The sequence below is a fragment of the Lynx rufus genome, unplaced genomic scaffold (genome assembly GCF_022079265.1).
Source record: "Lynx rufus isolate CCGP_SWC_20201006 ecotype Redwood Valley unplaced genomic scaffold, mLynRuf1.p SCAF_29, whole genome shotgun sequence".
Taxonomy (NCBI): Eukaryota; Metazoa; Chordata; class Mammalia; order Carnivora; family Felidae; genus Lynx; species Lynx rufus.
In genome coordinates, this window is record NW_025814844.1 from 2,393,581 (window position 1) to 2,399,934 (window position 6,354).

Here is a 6,354-nt window from a genome sequence, read left to right on the forward strand (position 1 = left end):
CTTTAAGGACCACTCCTTCTCAAAACCTCCTCATTTGGAGGGCACTTTGGAGTGCCCAGACTCACCCTCAGCTCATTCTCTTGATATCTCAAGCAGTCTAGTATTTCCATACTAATAACACCCACAATTATACTGGGCCTTCCCACCTCTCCCTAGACTCTCAATTCCTCCAATCACGTGCTCAACATCTCCATGCAGAATGTAACAGACATCTGAACTTACCAGGGCCAAAACCGGATGCCTCGTTTTCCCATGCAAACTGGCTCCATTCACAGCCTTCTACATCTCAAAACTTCATCCTTCAAATTGCTCAGGCAAAAACACTGGAGTCCTCTTTGACTCTTTCTTTTTCTCCAATCAATTAAAAAATTCTATTAGCTTCAACTTCAAAACACATCTGGAAACTGGTCCCTTCTCACCATCTCACTATAGTCACCCTGGTCTAAGGTGCCAACATCTCTCAACCAGATTACTTCAACAGTGTCCTGACTAGTATCCTATCTTCTCTCTGTCCTTCCCATCATATTCTAGTCCCAAGAGACCAGCCAGAATGTTCCTGCTGAAATGGGAGCCAGATCAGCTCTCTCCTCTGCTCAAAACTCTCAAATACCTTCTATTTCACTCAGAGGGAATCCAAAGTCCTTATAAGAAACTCTACACAACCCTCCATAATTGGACCCCCACCAACTCCAACCTCCCCTCTCCATTCCTTAGCTGTCTGTGGGACAGTGGCCTCCTCACTGTCTCCTGAACACACAAGACACACCTACACTTGCTATTCCTTTGCCTGTAACATACTTTCCTGGGATATCTGCTTGACTAACTCTCTCATTTTCATTAAGCCTTCGCCCAAATGTCAACATCTCTGTGGGGCATGCTCTGACTACTCTGTTTAAAATCGGAACCTCTTATCCATTACACTCTCCCCATACTTCTGGCCCTTCCCATCCTCCTTTCCTATTTCCTTTTTCTCCACTATTCATTTCCGTCTAATGTAATACTTATATATATGCATAATCTTTTCCCTCCACTAGAACATAAACTGCATGAAGGCAGTAGGGATTTCTGTCTGCCTGGTTTTACTAAGGAATTCCCTGGGTCTGAAACAGAGCAGTATATCATTAGCATTCAATAAATACTTGTTAAATAAATCAAAGAACAGAAGTAAAAGCTCATCCAGAGGTTCTTATAGGAAACACAATTAACACAATTGGTATCCATTCGAGTGAAGAAAGTTTTCTCTAACTGAGCAAATATCTTCACTAGGGATACATATACAGAAAATGAGGTAGAAAAGAGACAAAGAGGAGATAAAACTCAAATATATTACTAGCAAATTATGTAAGATATTTTAAGGCAAAGAATTAAAATGATTAGCCACAATAGTTTTTAATTACCTGTGGCCTTCATTTATGGAATTATTCTCTCTCTAGTCTTCAATGTCATAAATATTTAGGCTTTTTCCATCTGTCCCTTCCCAGTCATCTGGCCTAATTCCTAAATCACAATATTCTCTCTCAGTGCAGCCCTGTGTGTTTTGGAGAGAAAGCCCATTGTCTGGCTAAAGCACTGGACTGTTTGTTCAGGAAACAGCTAGCTCCTTCCCTGACAGCTTCCAGCACCCTGAGAACTGGGTGTGGATACTGAGCTCTCCACCTGTTTTATTTTTTAATATTTACAAACAAGCTCATAGGAGCCAGAGAATAAGGCAGGTATTTATCAATTCATGGTACTACTGACCCAGTCTTGTCCTCAAGTTGATCACAGCTAGTTATTTTTTCCTATTTGGGTAAAAACTGCCTTACTTTCCTGTCTTGAGCCTGACAAGGGTGTCTGCCCAGAGTCCTCCAACTGTCACATACCCTTTATGAAATTTCCCTTCCTAAAACTTATACCTTCTGAGACCTCCACAAAATCCAACCTCGCTGACCTCAAGGAGCAGCAGGGAGACAGCCATATAAACTCCTGCGTTCCCTGCCTCCTTTAGCCAAACCACACTGGAATTTTGAGATGGTATCTTTATACTTTCTTTAATGGATAACAGGATGCTCCACTGTAAGGAGAATGTACCTTGCCCTAATCAAACAAGGTTTGCTACATTTTGTTTTGTCTTATTTCCCCTACTGGTTCCTTAGAAGCTCTTCTCTTTCCCCTCAAGCAAACTTCCCACTGTAGGCCTTATTCAGCCCTGCTTGTCTTCCAGGATAAACTGATGGCCTCCTATCCATGATGGTGCTATATCCAGCCAACTCTCAAAGCTCCCTCACAATACATACAGTCCTAGAGATGCTCAGTGTCAGTAGACAGAGCTATCTTTTCATGTCTAGAGGAAGATCTTTGAGATACTTAAAAAAAGGGCCTTTGGTTTCCACAACTAATCAAATTCAAAGCAGGGATCAATGTGGGTGAAAAACCATTGCCATGTCCTCCCTCAAATGCCATACTTTAGAAGGAGAAAAACCAGGGCGGGTGAGTCCCTCTTTGCTCTCAGCAGGTGGCTCCCACTGATCCAGGGCCAATCCTGCCTTGGACAGCAGAGATGTAGAAGCCTGTAGCCCTGTACTCTACTTGCATCCATGGTGACTGCTTAATTGGAGAAAATGACCTTCTTCTGACAACTGAGGCCAGTGAGAATCCTAAGTTCCTCAAAGACAAGAAATTTTTTGTCCTGAACATGTTCATTTCATGTCTTTGAAAGAGAATTTCTTTATAGTACCATAGGCAAAATAAGACTTCCTGAATTCCTTTGCCTATCTCCCCAATAACCAAAAAGAGACTATTTCTGGTAGACTTAAGAGACTTCAAGACAATTTGATTAATAGCCTGGACTGGGGCACCTGAGTAGCTCAGTAAGTTAAGTGACTGACTCTTGATTTCAGCACAAGTCATGATCTCATGCTGTATGAGATAGAGCCCCGAATCGGGGCTACCAGCAGGGAGCCTGCTTGGGATTCTCTCCCCCTCTCTCTGCCCCTCTGCCCTCTCTCCCTCCCTCTTTTTCTCTCTCTCAAACTAAATAAATAAATATTAAAGAAAAAAAATAATAACCTGGAGCAAGGTCTTAAAATCCATCCTCCTCAATGGAACACTGGTTGATAAAATACTTACCTTTTGCAATTAGCAATTAACCTATCATTCTGCTCAATTCTTCCCTGAAGGTACACCCAGTTGGAAGCTTACTGCATTTGTGTGGTATGACCTGATGACCTAACACACAGGAGCTCTGAGCATCCTGCTGCTCTTGGTCAACTGTCCTCAAATGTCCTCCCACTGATTACTCTGCTCCACACACTAACCTTCATAGAATTGTCTCCCTTCATAGGCTAGAATCACTGTCAACCTTTGTCTGGCCACCCTTCTACACCCCCTCAAACAGAATGCGCCTCAAACACCACCCATGACCTACTCCATGGATTTGTTTACTGTTGTTGCTGCGAAGCCCAGATCAGTTGGAATCGATAACCACAGTACTATCAATGATTCCATAAGTATGGAAGCACATGATTAGAACAACTCATCCAGCTCCTTAGGCCAGCCACTTCAGTATGGAAAACTCACGTCATCACTTCAGCTCTAATGTTCCTGCTGAAGCTAATCCCATTCTATCTTGTTCTGTCCTTAATGGAGATAGAAGTAAATGCTCTCACTTAAATAACCATTCACACACTCCAATAGGGTTCTGAGGTTACTCTTTGGCTTTCTCATCTCCAAATACCCAATTTGTCATACTTATCCACATTACCGGAGGAGGACATACACTAGATGGACATGGAGTGGAGTTTTAATGCTATTTCACAGCCAATACAGGAGATTTTTCTCAATAGTAATTTTTTTAATGTTTGTTTGTTTATTTATTTATTCATTTATTTATTTATTTATTTCTTTTGGCAGGGGAAGAGAGACAAAGAGAAAGAAGAGAGAGAGAGAATCCCAAGCAGGCTTTGCACTGTCAGCACAGAGCCTGACATGGAGCTCGATCTCACAAACCCATGAGATCATGACCTGAGCCAAAATCAAGAGTCAGATGCTTAACTGACTGAGCCACCCAGACACCCCTCTCAATGCTATTTCTGTACACAAATTTATAAAATAGCAATAATAATTGACAGAAATAAAATATGAATGTGACAGAACTGGAGACCTCAAACCTACACCAAAAATAAATTCATAAAAAAATACAAACCAAAGTAATTTTTCTTTATATTCAAGTAAAACAAAGCACCCAATTTAAAAGTGTAACCCTCCTGACCCATGTCCAAGATTGCCTATCTGTGTTCCTTGCTTTATATTTTCTAAAGCATTTAACACTTTAATAAGCCCTACAATTAACTTTTGGTTTTGTTTATGGTCTCTGATCACTAGAATTTAAGTTTGCCTGAATGTAGGAAATTTTTAAGGTAATTTTTTTTCTCTATTAAAGGTTTTTTAATGTTTATTTTTGAAAGAGAGAGAGAGAAAGAGAGTGCATAAGCAGGGGTGGGGCAGAGAGAGAGAGGGACAGGGATCTGAAATGGGCTCTATGCTGTCAGCACAGAGACTGGACACTCAACCAACAGAGCCAACCAGATGCCCCTTAAGGTAATGTTTAATGTTACTTCCCTGAGGCTTAGAAAAATATCTGGCATGTAATAGGTTCTCAAAAATAATTTTTTGTTGAATGAAATAAAGTTTATTCTATCAAGTAAATTGTTATTTCTAAATGATAAATATCATGTGTCTCCTCTATTTTAAATTCTTCAGAAGAATACCATCACCTTCAATATTAGTCCATACCAATTAGGTGTGTAAGACTCTTCCCCCTAAAGTGCTCCTGACCACTTTTATGAACTTACTTCCCAACTCCCCTACACATCACCCTGGAAGCCAGACCCACCAAAACACAAAGATGTTCTCAAGCACACCATGGCTTCCCATCATTTTGCCTTGGTGCACATGATCTCTTCTGCCTAGAATGACTTGTTCTTGCCACACCTTACCTGACAAATGCTTACTGACCTTTCAGGAGAAAAAAGAAAAGCACCATGTCTATGATGCTTTCCCCAACCTCTACATTCCTGCTATAATAAAATATTTCTGTCTCTATGTTCCCATGGCAACCAGCACATCCTTCTAGTACAGTGCTTCCCATGTTGCTGTCATTATTTGTCTATTCGTCTGCCTCACCCAATGGTGAGACCTCTCCAGCCCACAAAACATCACATCTTTACATCCCCAGCATCTAGCAGAGCAAGTGTAGTAACTGTTTGGACTTAAATTGAATCCAAAGCACTGGGAGAGGTGAAGAGAAGTACACTCTGGGGTTCAGTTTTGTTTCTTTCACTTGCACCTAAAATCTATGCTTTCCCCACAGACTATCCACACAGACATACGAGCTAAAGAGAAAGACATAAAAGAAGCAGAAGACACTTCACTCCATTGGTTTCATACTGAATCAGAAAAGCCCATTTGTCTTTGCTAATTTAAGCTATTAAAGCTGTGTAAATCATATAAACTATTGTACTCACCTCCTCTACTACATGTCCAAATTAGAGCCAATAAATGCTAAAGGATAATGTAAGTATATATGTTTTTCACACAGAGAAAATTATACACAAATTCTAGACCAAAATTATAAAATGTCAATGATCACAGGTTTCCTTTGAGATAAAGGACATGTGAGAAGGAACCACATGAAAAGGACTTTCTACAATTCCTCAGGGGCACACATGGGGAATAATCCCAAGGAATTCTACAGATAAAAGAAAACAGGGAGTTAGCTGTGAGAAATGCAGAAACAATGCGTGTGAACACCCATGGACTCAGCCCTCCCAGTTTCAAAATCAGCTGAAGTCACAGCTCAATGGGAAAGGTAGTAAACAGGGTTTTTCCTAAGTATCCTTAAAATCAGAAACTTTCTTCCCTAAAGGCCCAAAATTATCAGAGTTCAAGACAAGTGGTAACTCACTATGATTACACCAATATTAATGAAATAAAACTAAGGCCCTGGGCATCAGTAATATTACAGACCTTTGCTTGTCAATCGTCAATAGGAGGTTAAATTATGCCCAGCCAGTGAAAACTCCTGGGATTAACCATGGGGCTCACTCAGCAACCCCAGCTGCTGCTAATAACTCCAGAGACACACTCCTTTCCCAGCATCACCTTTTAATTCTGGTCAGCGAAACTCACGTTACCAAGATTAAGCTGCAACTACAGCCTGCAGTCTTGCACAAGCAAATCAAAAGGGAAATTTGGGCGTGTTATATCTGAACAGTTGTATCTAACAACATACTCTTCTGGTGCGTGGTTTATGAAGGAGACAGGAGAAGAGGAAAAATGAGACATGTTGCTAGAGACAAACCAGTAAGCATAGTT